Raw genomic sequence first — 17,381 nt, 5'->3', positions numbered from 1 at the left:
AAATTAAAGGCCAGGCAAGTCTATAAATCGTCTAATACAAGAAAGTACGGAAACAAGGAAAATAGCTGAGATTGCTAAAACTACTGCCGAGGAAACCAGAGGAAAATTTGCACCTATTGTAAAGAAGGTACATGAACATGATGCATCTTTGGCCCTTATGGAATTGGAGAGGAAAGGTAAGAATCTGAAACTGAGATTGGTACCGGAGGAGGAAGAGGGCAACCTTGGGGAATTTCTCACAGATAAATTTCAAGAATTTTGGACTGATGAATTAGAAGGAGAAGAAGATGAATTTGTAATAACTACAGCTTTCCGGATTGGCAGAAAGCAAGGCAAGAAACCAAGGGACTGCTTAATCACCTTGAGATCCAAGGAAGAAAGAGATAAAATATTGAACCTACACTTCTCAAATACAGATTTTTAAAGATATTCCTAAATATTTTTTGGAGGTGAGGACTCAATTTAAAGATTTAGTGGATTTGCTGAAACAAAACAACACTCCATTCAGGTGGGAGTTCCCACAAGGGTTGTCCTTTAACTTTAAAGGGAAGAAAATTAAAATAAAAACAATCCAAGATAAGGAACATTTTCTGGAGAGAAATTTTGAAGATTTTCAGAAAGGAACTGTGAGTGAGAGAGAAATACCGGATATTGCAAACCTATCATTTGGACTGACCCCAGCACCGACCGATCAGGAACAAGAACTTGGAGCAGTCGGTGGAAAAGATACCCAGTAACAAAAATGTCTCTGCAACTTCTGAGTTGGAACTGCAATGGTCTTAACCACCCCCGAAAAAGGACTCAAGTGTTTCATATATTAAAGAAAGAGCAATTAGATATAATATGTTTGCAAGAAACTCATATTGCCAGAATACACAGAAAACTTTTGACAAATAAGAGATTAGGACTGGAATTTATTTCCTCAGATAAAGTTAAGAAAAGAGGAGTAGTGATTTATGTTAAGGAAAAATGGGAACCAAAAATGATTTTTAAGGATGAACAAGGAAGATTTCTGGCAGTGGAAATTCAGATGCAAGGAGGAAAAATTTTGATTGTAGGAATTTATGCACCTAATGAGGGGAAGGCTGAGTTTTTCAAGAAGTTGCATGAGACACTAACGGATTTTATGGACTATAAAATTATAATGATGGGCGATATGAATGGAGTCGTCTCCACAAACATGGACAAAGCTCAAAGACAAGTAATTTCTAAGGATGGGAGACTACCAAAGACTTTTTTTGAACTGACTGATACAATGGACTTGGTTGACATTTGGAGAACAAGGAACCCTCTGGAAAGAGAGGGGACCTTCTTCTCTGAAGCAAAAATGACATGGACCAGAATTGACCAAATATGGATTTCTAGCAGTCTGGCACCAAGGGTTAAAAACACAGAAATCTGCCCAAAAACCTGCTCCGATCACAATGCAGTAAAGATGGAAATGAAATTGACAACAGCTGGAACCTTCAGATGGAGAATGAATGACACCCTTTTTAGAGATGAAGTAATTCTAAAAAAGGCCCAAAAAACTCTGAAAGATTACTTTGAAATAAACCTAGGAACAGATTTGGAAAGAAGAAGAATATGGGACGCAAGTAAGGCTGTCATGCGTGGTTTTCTAATTCAACAAAATTCGATAAAAAGGAAACAACAGAATGAGAAGAAAGAAAAAATTTGGAAACAGATGAAAGAAGGAGAGAAGAAACTGAGGTCAAAACCAAAATCCCAGGAGATTTTAAGAGAAATAAAGTACTATCAGACCTAATATATGGAATTGATGAATCAAGAAATAGAATGGAAAATAAAACAAATGAGGCAAAAAACTTTTGAATCAGCTGATAAATGTGGGAAACTGCTGTCATGGCAATTGAAAAAGAGACAAAAGCTGAACACCGTGACGTCCCTTGAAGTAGAGGGAAAATTTATAAACAAACCAAATGAAATTAGCAATTGTTTTCAAAGTTTCTTTAAGAAATTGTATGCACAAGGGCCAAAAGATGAACAAGAGATAGGAGAATTTATTAAAAAATATGGACTATCAAAGATCTCGGAAAAAAATAAAAGGAGTTTAAATGAAAAAATTACGAACCAGGAAATTGAGGGTGCCATCCAGAATATGCAATTAGGAAAATCACCAGGGCCAGATGGACTGACGGCGAGATATTATAAAGCAATGAAGGAATGGCTAATACAACCATTGAAAGAAGTTTGTAACCAAATTTTGGAGGGAAAAAAGGCTCCCGAATCGTGGAAAGAAGCATTCATCTCACTTATACCGAAGACAGAAACTGAGAAACATCAAGTTAAGAACTACCGCCCTATATCACTTTTAAATGTGGATTATAAAATTTTTGCAGACATTTTAGCAAAAAGATTTTAAAAAGTGTTGTTAGAGGAGATCCATAAAGACCAAACAGGCTTTCTCCCAGGGAGACATATGTCAGATAATGTAAGGAATATTATAGATATTTTGGAACTACTGGAGACTGACATAAATAGAAAAGCAGTTTTGATTTTTGTGGATGCGGAGAAAGCCTTTGACAATATCTCTTGGAGTTTTATGAAGAGGAATCTCCATGGGATGGGGGTAGGCCAAAACTTCGAAAACGGTATAGGTGCAATATATTCAGAGCAAAAAGCAAAATTAATTGTGAATGGTGTAGTTATGGATGAAATCCCAATAGAAAAAGGGACACGACAGGGTTGCCCAATATCCCCTCTATTGTTTATATCGGTCCTGGAGGTGTTGTTAAACATGATTAGAAGGGACCAGCTGGTTGAAGGAATACACCTCGGAGCTAAACAATATAAGTTAAGAGCATTTGCAGACGATCTAGTTTTGACTTTACAGCAGCCAGAAGCCAGTACAAAAAGAGTTTTAGAATTAATTGAAATATTTGGTCAAGTGGCTGGCTTTAAATTAAATAAACAAAAGACAAAGGTATTGGAAAAAAATCTAACGATGGGGGGAAAAGATAGTTTTCAAAGGGAAACTGGTTTGGAGATAACAAAAAAGGTGAAATATCTGGGGGTGAATCTAACATCTAAAAATATGAATTTGTTTAAAGACAATTATGAGAAATGTTGGTTGGAAGTTAAGAAAGATTTTGACATATGGTCTAGATTGAGATTATCCTTGTTAGGCCGAATTGCTGTTATTAAGATGAATGTATTGCCGAGATTGTTGTTTTTGTTCCAGACACTGCAAGTTATAGATAAGATGGATTGTTTCAAGAAGTGGCAGAAAGATATATCAAAATTTGTCTGGCAGGGCAAAAAACCCAGAATAAAATTTAAGATTTTAACTGATGCAAAAGATAGGGGGGGTTTTGCGCTGCCGGACTTAAGACTCTATTATGAAGCAGCAGCTTTCTGCTGGCTGAAGCAATGGCTACTTCTTGAAGACACAGATATTTTAGATTTGGAAGGGTACGATAACAATTTTGGCTGGCATGCATATTTATGGTATGACAAGGCAAAGATCTATAAAGGCTTTAAAAATCATATTGTCAGGAAAGCTTTATATAATGTTTGGAATCGATATAAGGATTTGTTGGAAAATAAAACACCCAGATGGTTGTCACCAATGGAAGCTAGAGCGGTAAAAAAACTTAATATGGATTCAAATTGGCCAAAATATAGTGAAATTATAGAATATGATGGTGAAAAAGTTAAATTACAGAGCTTTGAGAAATTAAAATCCAAAGTTCGAGATTGGTTACATTATTATCAGATAAATGAGACTTTTAAGCAGGATAAGAAACTAGGATTTCAGAAAGAGAGGTCAAAATTGGAAACAGAACTGTTAGAGACCAATACCAAGAATTTGTCTAAAATGTATAACTTGTTGCTGAAATGGAATACACAGGATGAAACAGTTAAATCAGCTATGATTAAATGGGCACAAGACTTAGGTCATGATATTATGTTTGCTGACTGGGAACAGTTATGGACCACAGGCCTTAAATTTACGGCATGTAGTGCCTTGAAAGAAAACATAATGAAAATGATCTATAGGTGGTACATGACTCCAGTCAAGCTTGCAAAGATATACCATTTGCCCAATAATAAATGCTGGAAATGTAACGAATGCGAAGGAACTTTCTATCATCTTTGGTGGACCTGCCCAAAGGTTAAAGCCTACTGGGAAATGATCTATAATGAAATTAAGAAAGTCCTTAAGTGGACATTTGTAAAGAAACCGGAGGCTTTTCTCTTGGGCATGGTCGGCCAATTGGTACCAAAGAAAGATAAGACCTTTTTTATGTACGCAACCACAGCAGCAAGAATTCTCCTGGCAAAGTATTGGAAGATGCAAGAATTACCTACTCTGGAAGAATGGCAGACGAAGGTGACTGAATTTATGGGACTGGCAGAGATGACCGGCAGAATCCGTGATCAGAGGAGAGAGACAGTGGAAGAGGACTGGAAAAAATTTAAACTATATCTTAAGAACTGTTGCAAAATTTCAGACTGATAAAATGTTAAGGGTTAAGAAATAGAGAACTATAGCTGTAAATATTTAAGTTAAGAAAATTTTGAGGGAAATTAATTATTGAAAAGGAATGAAGGATTGCTAAAAACTTCTGAAACAGGGGTGCAGTGAAGGGGAGGCATGGGGAAGTCATGTATTGTTTATTTGTGTGTTTTTTGTTTTATGAAAATTAATAAAAATTATTTAAAAAAAAAAAACAAATTAAAGGCCAGGCAGAATAGCTCTGTCTTACAGGCCTGACAGAAGGCAGTTAAATCCTGCAGGGCCCTAGTTTCATGGGACAGAGCATTCCACCAGGTCAGAGCCATCACTGAAAAAGCCCTGGCCCTGGTGGAGGATAGTCTGACGTCCTTAGGGCCCAGGACCTCTAAACTATGGTTATTCACGGACCTTAAGGTCTTCTGCGGGGCATACCAGGAGAGGTGGCCCCGTAGATACAGGGGCCCTAAGCTTTTAGAAGACATCTGAAGGCAGCCCTGTTTAGGGAAGTTTCTAATGTTTAATAGACTATTGTATTTTAATATTCTGTTGGGAGCCGCCCAGAGTGGCTGGGGAAAGCCAGCTGGATGGGTGGGGTATAAATAAATTATTATTATTATTATTATTATTATTATTATTATTATTATTATTATTACTACTACTACTACTACTACTACTACTACTCGTAACAAACAACAGTCCCCGAGAGACTCTTTGGAGGAAGAGTCTGGACTGTCTAAAGTGGTATCATAATTCATTAAATGCATAGTGCAGATGGGTTTCTAGTTTCAATGAACAGAATTTGTGTCCTGCAGTTACTGCTCCCAGCCAGAGCACTTAGTGGCTGTAGAAGTTTGCCATACCTTATGGTTTCTCTGCTTCTCTTCCTTACATATGTATTTTCACGACTGCCAAAGCGAGAGACCCGGAGACTCAGTGTAAACATCGACCAATGGAGGGTGGGTTACCTTAGCAACAGAAAGTTCTCAGAATGTCTCGTTCCTTTGGGCTGTAATTGAGTTTATGAGCCTTCGCATCTGCTTGTAAAGTGAATGAGGCACCTGGGAATACGTTTGCAGAGTGAGGAGGAAGAAATTAGAAAATAGCAGACATTACATTGTTAATTTCCTGCATGCTGTGATGCGAATGAACATTCAGATGTTTGCAGTGATTGGCCACACCAAAAAAAGCCTGACTCAAAACTGAATCCCACGTATCCCGTCTGCACTAGAATACAGTGGTACCTCGGGTTACATACGCTTCAGGTTACAGACTCCGCTAACCCAGAAATAGTACCTCGCTGTGGCATTTGCCTTCCTAGGTGTGTCATAAGGAAAGGGTTAAATGAGTGTGAAGTGATTGGCCAGTGGGAACCCAAGGGGAGGAGTTAGAGTTGGAGTTGTTGAAAAGTCAGTTGGGAGTTGGAGAAGGAAGAGGGAGGATATGTCAGTGGGTTGGTCTAGTTTTGATGTGAGGGAGTGAGTGAAACTGTTAGGAGGAGTCAGATAGACAGTTGGGATAATCAGTTAGCAGTTACTAGGAAGGTATAGGCCGATATAGAAACTATGGATAAGAAACTGACAAGAAGAATTATCTGAAACCATAAACTTGTTCATGCTTATAAAATAAACTTGATTATTTGTTTTAATGTTAACAACTGTCTGGACTCAGTGTATACCCGAGAGAAACGGGTTGTTGGTGGCAGCGGGGAAGTGATCATAGTGGTGGCACAGGGATCAATAGACCGTCAAACGTCCAGGCACCTCGGGTTAAGAACTTTGCTTCAGGATGAGAACAGAAATCATGCGGCAGCAGCGTGGCAGCAGTGGGAGGCCCCATTAGCTAAAGTGGTGCTTCAGGTTAAGAACAGTTTGAGGTCAAGAACGGACCTCCAGAACGAATTAAGTACATAACCAGAGGTAGCACTGTAGTTGCCTTTGTTAAATAGTTAACATGGTGTTGTGTTTTTGCTAATGGGGAGGACATATATAACCAGAGGCGCCAGCTTCTCCAGAGGATCTAAAGGCCGATGCAACATTGTGTGATGTCTTGACATCACACGTGCAATGCCGTGCAACATCCTCTGAACACTGAGGGGGCCCAGCCCCCTCAAAGAAAATATTTTGGGTGGCAAAACTGCCTTGGCCTCTAAGAGTTGGCACCTATGTATATAACTGTTGTTCCTAGTTTTTATATCTGATATATGGCCCTGGTAAACTCTTGTCTACGCTGGACTTTTTCAAGTCATTTGGGGCTGCCATTAATAATAATAATAATAATAATAATAATAATAATAATAATAATAATATTTCCCCAGCCACTCTGGGTGGCTCCCAACATAATAATAATAATAATAATAATAATAATAATAATAATAATAATGTGATAAAACATAAAACATTAAAAACTTCCCTAAACAGGGCCGCCTTCAGTTGTCTTGTAAAGGTCAGATAGTTGTTTATTTCCTTGACATCTGATGGGAGGGAGTTCCACAGGCTGGGCGCCACTACCAAAAAGGCCCTCTGCCTGGTTCCCTGTAAGCTCGCTTCTTGCATGGAGGGAACCGCCAGAAGCCCCTTGAAGCTGGACCTCAGTGTCCGGGCTGAACGATGGGGATGGAGACACTCCTTCAAGTATACTGGGCCAAAGCTGTTTAGGGCTTTAAAGGTCAGCATCAACACTTTGAATTGTGCTCGGAAATGTACTGGGAGCCAATGTAGGTCTTTCAGGACCGATGTTATATGGTCTTGGCGGCCTCCCCCAGTCACCAGTCTGGCTTCCGCATTCTGGATTAGTTGTAGTTTCCAGGTCACCTTCATGTAGAGCGCATTGCAGTAGTCCAAGTGGGAGATAACCAGAGTATGCACCACTCTGTCAAGACAGTGTGTTGTCAACGTGCACTAGAGCTGCAATTCTTGAAATTTCAGCCCCTTCACTGATCTCTCTAGTTGCTAAATTTCTAAGTGAGGGGTGGTTGCATCTCATTTCTAAAGCACATGTATATTTATGAATCCCAGGAGTGAAGGCAGGTGAAATATGAAAAGAGTCATCATTGTGGGTTCTTCACCCATGGTGTGAATCTAGCTTCACAATTTGTATGACAAATGTGCAAATCAGCGAACCGAATCCTTGCTCAGTGGGCAGCAATTCTCTTCCCACAACCATTCTTCAGGGTGCTGCTGACATTTTCGAAAAATATGTTTGAAGTTCTGTATACATGTTTTCCAGTTTATCCATTCATCTTTTATCTTAAAAATAAAAGCAGCAGACACACACCATAAACATGTTTTTAAGTGTTGAAAAACTGTTCCAGCAAGAACATGGGTTTTTGACATCACACCACCCGCTTGCACAAGTGAATATTCCCCAATAACCTTGTTAGATTGGCTTGCTTCACAGCAATCATAACAAGGTTTGCTCTAGCAATGGTTCTGAGAACAGAGGGTGTTACATAGAGGGATGCCAGATAATTCTGACATAAAGGGAAGTGTAAATTGCTGCAGTTCATGTGTTCTTTTGTGGTCAGGAACAGAAACCAGTCACGCTAGTATGATCGCTGGTTGTTCATATTGTTGTTAAAGTTGCTGTTGTTATGTCTGCAAACGTTATATAATTAACTACTTTTTATATTGTACAGATATTTCCTTTACACTGAAAGGAATATATGCATTCGGCAGAAACTGAACAGCAGCAAAATGGAAACAGTGCTGATTGTGATGAATGCAAGTTGGAATGAAAATTGCTGTCTTCTTACATCCCTAGTTAAAAATAAATTGTATGGGTGCAATTTAAATTGGTGAAATGTTAGTAGTAGGAATAAGAATTATCTCCTGTACTTAATATGAAACGAGGCCATTCTCTGTTTGAGGAATGTATGAACATGTATGAACTCAGGAAAAAGACTAAAGCTAAACTAATCAGAAATAAGTAAAACAATATTAAATACAGGCCAAAATGCATATTTTGCATGATTTATGTCTGACGGCTTTGGCTGTGTTTTGCTGTTGTTGTTGACTTGTTGGTTTGAACTCACTTAACAAAGACCAGGCAAGCATTTCCTAGTTTTATGGTATGCAACAGAAGGAGCTGCAGCAATTGCTTCAGCCAGACTTCAGCAGAGCTTTATAAACAGAAACCAGGAAATTCAGACCATGAGACTCAACTGAAGAACTTGGGCACTCCTGATATGACAGGTCAAAAAATTCAAATGATTAAACAAATCATACTTGCCAGCACCCTGTGAACCTGCTTCAGTACTCTAGTTTAAAAGCCACACTGAGCCAAACCAGAGGAAATGTTAACTGTATGAATTCGATCAACATGCATGTTTTTAAAAAGGTAAATAAAAGCTGCAGAGGGAACCTGGGGCATGGGGGAGAGTTTATTCCTTTTCTGCTATGCTGTGGTCACTGAAAAGTAACATACATACACAGTCCTTTTCTGTTCAAATGAAGGCTTCCCTCCCAATGTGAATAGTGCTGTTTGTTGTTGTTTAGTCGTGTCCGACTCTTCGTGGCCCCATGGACCAGAGCACACCAGGCACTCTTGTCTTCCACTGCCTCCCGCAGTTTGGTCAAACTCATGCTGGTAGCTTCAAGAACACTGTCCGACCATCTCGTCCTCTGTCGTCCCCTTCTCCTTGTGCCCTTCATCTTTCCCAACATCAGGGTCTTTTCCAGGGAGTCTTCTCTTCTCATGAGGTGGCCAAAGTATTGGAGCTTCAGCTTCAGGATCTGTCCTTCTAGTGAGCAGTCAGGGCTGATTTCCTTCAGAATGGATAGGTTTGATCTTCGTGCAGTCCATGGGACTCTCAAGAGTCTCCTCCAGCACCATAATTCAAAAGCATCAATTCTTCAGTGATCAGCCTTCTTTATGGTCCAGCTCCCACTTCCATACATCACTACTGGGAAAACCATAGCTTTAACTATACAGACCTTTGTTGGCAAGGTGATGTCTCTGCTTTTTAAGATGCTATCTAGGTTTGTCACTACTTTTCTCCCAAGAAGCATGCATCTTTTAATTTTATGACTGCTGTCACCATCTGCAGTGATCATGGAGCCCAAGAAAGTAAAATCTCTCACTGCCACCATTTCTTCCCCTTCTATTTGCCAGGAGGTGATGGGACCAGTGTCCATGATCTTCGTTTTTTTGATGTTGAGCTTCAGACCATATTTTGTGCTCTCCTCTTTCACCCTCATTAAAAGGTTCTTTAATTCTTCCTCACTTTCTGCCATCAAGGTTGTGTCATCTGCATATCTGAGGTTGTTGATATTTCTTCCGGCAATCTTAATTCCGGCTTGGCATTCATTCAGTCCAGCCTTTCGTGTGATGAGTTCTGCATATAAGTTAAATAAGCAGGGAGACAATATACAGCCTTGTCGTACTCCTTTCCCAATTTTGAACCAATCAGTTGTTCCATATCCACTTCTAACTGTAGCTTCTTGTCCCGCATAGAGATTTCTCAGGAGACAGCTGTTTTTGTACAGCTGAACAATGCCACCTATACTATTCAAACAGGCCTCTCTCTCTTTTGTGCTTCCAGTTATGAATCCTGCTTTTTGCTTTTCTTATGTGTTGAAAATTCTGGGCTTCCAGACCACACATCCTTTGCTATTATGCATATCCTTGGCTGATCTCACTGAACCACACTTTGGGTGTGCGCCTGCACTTTTGTTTGCAGTGTGCTTAAGTCTGCGCTGTAGAAAACACTGCCCAAATGATGTTGGTGGCTGCTTTACTGCTTTATTTGCTAGCTAGTGACCTTAGGATGTTGCTTACAACCCATGCTGCTCTACCTGCCATGGCTAAATAGGATTGTTTTCAACCTGTAGGGCACCTTAAGCAGAAAGGAGATTGTGATATGCTAATGCTACCTTTGAATTTTAAGGATATTTTCCGTAGGGCCAGCTTCCCCATCTTCTTTCACAGAGAAGCGGCTAGTCGGATAAGATGACACAGACCTTTTCCTTTGGAATGCAAAACAGTAACCCCATAGTCAATGAGCACATTTTTATACTTCATCACAATGGAGACAAGTTTGGCAACTGCAGATCGACATCTGTCGTGAATCCCTTCCGATTCCACTCATCCTTTTCTCCCCCCTCAAAAGAGTGCAATTCAATATGTGGAATTGTATCGTTCTCATTTGAGAGAACATGAGTACCTGAGGGAGTTTAAGGGAAGAACAATTTCCATCCTCTCATAAAGACAAAACCACATTCTTCCCAGGGGCCATGTTCAAAGAATGTGTAGATTCAGCGCTACACTTTTTTCTCATTTTCATTTTATTTTGTGAGAAAGCACAGATAACATACCAGAGTGTTTATCAGCATTTATTCAGGACCACTGAATAAAAGTCCTTTCCCATGATTTATTCATCTAAACTGTACTTCTCAACTTCCTACACCCCATCTGCCAATGATTACACAAAATAGCCCAATGACCCTGGGTCAAGGTATTTTAGTGGTCTGACCAATATAGCCATGCACTGCCAGGAGCCCACAGTGAGGACTGAAAAGCAATTCAGGCTTCCTTCCAGCCTCAACAGGTTCTGCCATAGCTCTGCCTCTCTTCTGCTCCAGGTTGGTTCTGGAACAAGTTTAGGCCCAAGCAGAAAGGTTGAGATGATCAAGACCTTGGACAGCTCTAATTTAAACTCATGGGAAGTCAGGTCTGTTGCTCACACATAAGTAGGGCTTATATACTGCTTCAGTTCGCTAAGGCATTAGATAGGCTGCGGCTGAGTCTCAATCAAAAATATAGGAGGCTTTCCCCTATTTTACAAGTGTTGGCTCCAGCAATGTTTTAGGTGTGGTAGCTCAATGGCCATTTCTGGAGTGGAGTCCTCATAATCTGAGCTTGATGGTAAGGCCACAGACATTGTGGTAGGATAAGCTCCAGGGTGCTGCTCATACTCACAAGCAGGAGTAGTAGAAAACATGAGGGTACTGAGAGTACGTTCTATCATATGTGGTGGACTTGTAAAAGGGTAAAAGAGCATTGGGAAATAGTTCATAATGAATTGAAAAAAATGTTTAAAAGTGCTTTTCCCAAGGAAATCAGAGTCCTTTTCGCTGGGGATAATGGAGATGGAAAATCCCAGGTGTAAAAAAGGTTATTTATGTATGCCACCACTGCAACCCATGTTTTGTTAGCCCAAAAATGGAACTGGTGAGGTCCCAACTCAAGAAGAATGGCAACTTAAACTGATGGAATATGCGCAGCTTGAGGACTTAACATACAGAATAAGAGAACAAGAAGAGCATAAGTTTAAAGACGATTGGAAAATGTTTATTGAATATACGGGGGGAAATTGCGTAAACTTGAAAACTTTGGCAGCATCCAGATAAATTCAACAGTGTCAATAAGTTTTGATGGATGCAATAATAGAATACTGAATGGTTTAGTTTATATAAAATATACAGGGATTTATGCTATGTAAAAATGAACCATGGAAAGAGAAGCTAGGAAGTCGTTGATATTTTAAGGTTGTTTAAATGAATATCTCGAAGCTACAAACATGAGTCTGACCAAACTGCGGGAGGCAGTGGAAGACAGGAGTGCCTGGCATGCTCTGGTCCATGGGGTCACGAAGAGTCGGACACGACTAAACGACTAAACAACAATAATGAATATTCTAAAATGTAAAACAGAAAATTTAGTAAAAATTATAGAAAAGAAAAAAGGAAACACGCTGTCCTCTAGTTGTTGTTGGACTCCCATTAGCCCCAGCCTATATGACCTGAACAGAGAAGATGGGAGTTGAAGTCCAACAACATCTAGAGGGCCATAGGCTGCCCTACCTTGTTCTAGGCCCTCATGGCAATGGGGTCATCCAGGTCTTGTACTGAAGGTGGATCCTGCCTAGCCCCACCCTTATTATGGCCCCACCCCCACCCATGTCTCTATCACACAGTGAGTTGAGTTTAACAATAAAGAAGGCTGAGGTAAAATGCTGGAAAAGAAAGAAAAAGCTTAAAACTAGAATCACGACATACTTGTTGAGTCCTATGTTATCCCCCCCCCCCAACCTCTGTCTGCAACACAGCAGAAGTAACGGTTAATAAACTTTGGTTTGCAATGGCCTTGAGCTTTGACTAAGTAGGCTAGCCTTAGAAATAAGAAGCCATTTAAAAAATAAAAAATAAAGATGCTCCTTCATAAACAGCTTTGGTTCTATAAAACATTCATGCCGGATCGCAGATGGCAGAAGTGGCAATTGTTTGTTTCTTTATTACCCGTATTAACTATTCAGCCAAATGGTAGCTGTCACAGCTATTAATCACCACAGGAAATGTTGTGCGCTGCAATTACTTCGAGGGTCAGCACAGGTGAGAGTTTGGCTTTATTATTTTTTATTCTGCATTCTGCAGGTAGCAGGAGCTTATCGCTCATCAAATGGCAGGAAAACAAGTGCCCGCGAAGTCTGGGAAATCAGTTGTAAAGAAAGATAAGCAGCTTCGATTTATACGCAGCCTCCCTGCTGTATATGAAAAATACACTCATCTTCAAAAATTGCCCATCCTAAAACACATCAAGAGCTTGCAGGTCTGTGTGCTGGCATAAAAGGCTGCATTTTGTTGTCTGTTTGCAGTGTCATGATGACACAACTTCAAACTAAAATCACCATGGGAAAGGAACAAAGGCATTAATAGCAGTGCCAAGAGCTCTCTCCAGATAAGGTTGGAGGTGGTAGTCAGAATAAGCTATTGAACCTCCTACTCTTTCTGTAGTGAAAGCATTCTGGGTTAGTTAAAATGCAAATGAGCCACACTGCACTTTATTTTAAAGTGGGGAAAAGATTGGTAGCCCCTATACTACAAAGTGATGGCACTGCCAGGTGGCATATCAGGGTTTTCTTGAGCCACCTCCTTAATTAGTATATATTTGTGTGTGTTTCAGTTCAGATGACTGATATACAGGGGCAGAAGAAGGGGGCAATGGGGGTGGGCTGCCTCGGGCGCCACCACAGAGGGGGGTGCCAAAATGCCAGGTGTCACTCACCGCGGGGCCTGCAGTGAGCCCGAGCCACGCATCTCTCCTAGGAGTGACGCGGTGGCTTGGGCACTGGCAGACTCCACGCTGCCCCAAACGGTCCACCTGCTGCCTCCCCTTCAGTTTTAGGGCAGCTGAATGGGAGGAGGCAGGCAGATTCCTCGTTTGCTGGTCCCGTGGGTTTCCGTGAGGCGTGGTCCGAGTCCAATCCGAGGTTGAGGGTGCAGTATTGAGGGCGTCCGTCAAAGTTGAAGCTGGGTCCAAAGCAGGGAGTCGGGCGAGGTCAGTAGATCCGGCAAACAGGGTGCAGGCAGGAACTGGCTACCAACAATGTTGCTCCCGCAAATTGGGACTGGGGCTGGCCGGCTTCTATCTGCCCTGAGGCATAGGGCGGCCCCAGTCCACAGGTGACTCACCTCTCCTGGCCTAGAGGTGAGCACTCCTCCTGCAGGAACTTAGTTCCCTCCGCCTCTCCGCCCTGAGCCTCTGCAGCTCAGGAGAGGCTGGAGGGTTACCGGAGCCAGAGGCAACCTCACCTTCCCCTGACAGGGCTGGGAGTGGAGCACCTGCAGGCAATGGGTCCTCCACCCCCTCCGGAGCCAGAGCAGACTCAGCTGGTGCCTGCACCTGAGGATCCAGCACAGGTGAGGATCCTTCAGGCTCAAGCACCAGCCCTGGCTCAGCTGGTTCTGGAGGCGGGGACTCCTGCGCAGGCTGGGATTCCTCAGGTTCAGCTTCTGAGTCTGAATCCCAGGCTATCACACCTCAGAGGCTCCGCGGAGTGTCCTGCCCAAGCTTGCCTTGCCCCATGGATGGCTAGCCCTGCCCCCGCAGGTGGCTGGCCCTGTCCCCGGGTGCAGGGAACATGCGCCCAATTGGCTTGCTCCACCACTGCTGATATATGGATATTTTATTATCTTAGAGCTGTTTTGTTCTATCATCTTTTAGCATTGCTAAATACTGTTCATCCCAACAAAACCCCGTTTTCATCAAGTTGGTGTGGCAATTCCCATCACTTTTTGTCATAGCTAACTGTGGTCATCTACCAAGCTGTGTCTCTCTTACTCCCTCCCTGCACTTCCAGCTGCTGGCCTGTCCACAGAGAGCTGGGTGCAGCACCTGTGCCTCAGGTGAGCTGCTGAGTCAGGGCAGCGGGATGTTGCATTGCCAGGGGCATTGTGGAGAGAAATTTGGTGACCATTGTTAGGATATTCCGTCCCACCTTAAGAACAGATGTGTGGAATTGTTGTATGTCACATGCCTGTTTATACTCCAGCACAGCTTGCTGGGAACTTCCATTTGTGTATAGCTTTTGCTTATGCTGCTTGCTTTTGGACACGAAATCAAACATCAAATGGTGGCGTATATTCGGGGGGGGGGGGGTTCCTTCCATATCTGCTATACTGTAGTAGCTCTGCTGCACAGGCCTCATTACAACAGATGGAGTAACAGTTTTCCTACTTGGGTTGAATTTCCCACAGCCCAGTCAGTTACGTGCGTATTTTTCTTAGAAAAATGTGAGAGGCACCTCTTTGCCATAGCTATACTTTTGGATTGGGATTGGCTGAATGGTGCAGAGAGCTGATTCGCCAGAAAACAGGAGAGTGAAGGAAACACCTCTGTAAATTGAAGGGTGCATAAATTGTGTGTGAGATAAGAAAGGGTGTGGGGCTTTGAGATTTTGAGGGTAATTTTTTTTGGGGGGGAATGCTTGGCATTTTCACTGGGAGGGTTCCACTGCACCTTTTGCAACCCGCTGCCCAAAGTTTGAACCTGAGACCTTCTTTATGGATGAATGTGCTCTACCATCAACCTATGGTTGATTATTTTATAATCCAAATCCCTCTGCCCCTCAAATAAAAAGTGATTCATTGTGTCTCACGGCCATTATGGCAGACATTCTTAGGTTGCAGTCCTCCATTTCAGAGGCGGTATGCATCTGAGCACCAGTTGCTTGCAAACGACAACTACTGCTGCCATGTTCTGATTGTGAACTTCCCAGACATGTCTGGCTGGCCACTGTAGAAAACAAAATGCTGGACCAGATAGTCCTGGTGCAACAGGGGTTCATCTTATAATCCTATACTCATGTCAGGGAACTGCCATCGGAGAGCAGGGTGGTGGAGAGGCTCTCAGACGCTGGGGAAGGAACCAGCAGGGAAAGAGGGAGATCTTCCACTGAGGAAGAAGGGAAGGAGGAGGAGTCGGAGGGAAGGCGCAGGGACGCTTCCAGCGAGACCAGTGGAGAGAGCTCAGGACCTCCCCTGGGGACGCCCACTCTGCGCAGAAAGCTGTCGCGCAGGGAATCCAGGCGGAGACTTTCTGTCAAGGAGCTCTTATGTTGGAAGAAGTTCAGGAAACGCCCACTGACAGATTCTGCCAGTGATTAAGGCAGCCACAAAGTAAAGGCTGTCCGGTCAGGGAAAGTTTTAGCCAACTACTCAGCTTGGAGCGGTTTGGCGCTTACGCACAAGCAACCCCTAATCCCTTTACAACTCATGTGCCAAGACTCCATGACATGCAGTTCCCTAATAGATTAGTAAACACACAGACAAACAGATTGGTCAGGCCGCAAAGCCATCCACCAAAAAGGTGAGCGGACTTACCTGGCAGGTAACCCCATTGAACTTAATGGGACTTCCTTCTGAGTAGGCACATGTGAGATTACACAGGTGTCCTGCTAGCCACAATTTCATTATTGGTAAATCAAATGGTTTTCTTCGTGGGAGACTTGTAAAATATATCTATATTCCAAAACACGTTGCAGGTGACATTGCCAACAGTTGCGCAAAATATCCCCATAATTTCATTTCGCCAAGATGCCTTTTTGACAGTGTTAAGTGAAAATTTTCCAGACATCGTTACCAAACCATCTGGTCTCCTCTTCCATATGAATGCATTTTGCATCTCGCTGTCATGCTGCGCCACATTAACAAACAAATTTGTATGATACCAAATCATGTAAACACCCAGAGGTGCTTTATAACAGAAATGATTACCATCACTAGAAGAAGAGACCAATGCAACCTAATGTGGCATTAACACTGGAAAGCAATGAGTTACACAACCGCTATTGAAATCGATTGCTCTAAAATCAGCATTATTAAAACATGAAAGATTGCAGCCTGCAACCACAGCAGCAGCAAGCTTTGCATTTCCCTCTAGGCAGAAGCAGAACCACAAAATCCACCAAAAGAAGAAGAAAAAACCTTAAGATTGCACTGACCTGGAAGTAAATATAGTGAGAAACTAAACTCCCCCTTCCCCAAAAAAATAGAGTCCTTTTTGCTGGGAAAAACCCAGACTGAAATCCCAAGATACCAAGAATGGTTATTCACATACACAACAACTGCAGCCCATGTTTGGTTAGCCCAAAAATGGAAAGTAAACAAGGTCCCAACTAAAGAGGATTGGCAATTCAAGTTGACAGAATATGCACAATCTAATGGGGTATGGGGGTGCTTGTGCGTAAAGCGCAAACTGCTCCGAGCTGAGTAGTTTGGACAAAACTTTCCCCCCAGGCTGGACAGTCAGTACACCATGACTGTCTCAATCACTGGAAGAATCCGTCAGTGGGCGTTTCCTGAATTTCTTCCAACATAAGAGTTCTTTCACACCCAATCGTCGTCTCCCTTCTCTGCGCGAAAGCTGTCTGCGCAGAGTGGGCATCCCCAGAGGAGGTCCTGTGCTCTCCCCGCTGATTTCACTGGAAGAGTCCTGGAGCCTTCTCTCCGCAGCTCCCTCAGACTCCCCTTTCTCCCTGGTGTCACCTCTATCTCCTTCCCCAGTGGAAGCGTCCTCTCTCCCTCTGCTGGTTCCCTATCCAGCATTATCATTGGGGAGCCTCAGCGCCACCCTTGGCTCCGATGGCAGTTCCCTGACACACAACTTGCAGATTTAACATACAGAATGA

The 17,381-nt window shown here is 42.4% G+C and overlaps 1 long non-coding RNA gene across 3 annotated transcripts in view; it reads right to left on the bottom strand.

Moving 5' to 3' along the window:
* LOC309348123 overlaps positions 1–6,042 on the bottom strand; it is a 60,981-nt gene extending 54,939 nt beyond the window's left edge. For all 3 annotated transcript variants that reach the window (XR_014159188.1, XR_014159189.1, XR_014159190.1), the window contains exon 1: positions 5,338–6,042. This is a non-coding gene — a long non-coding RNA (uncharacterized lncRNA). The remainder of the gene's footprint in view (positions 1–5,337) is intronic.
* Positions 6,043–17,381: the final 11,339 nt, after the last annotated feature.

This window comes from Podarcis erhardii, assembly GCF_964252035.2.
Source record: "Podarcis erhardii genome assembly, chromosome: 8".
Lineage (NCBI taxonomy): Eukaryota > Metazoa > Chordata > Lepidosauria > Squamata > Lacertidae > Podarcis > Podarcis erhardii.
The sequence above is the reverse complement of the archived record's forward strand: the minus strand, read 5'-3'. Positions and strand labels throughout refer to the sequence as shown.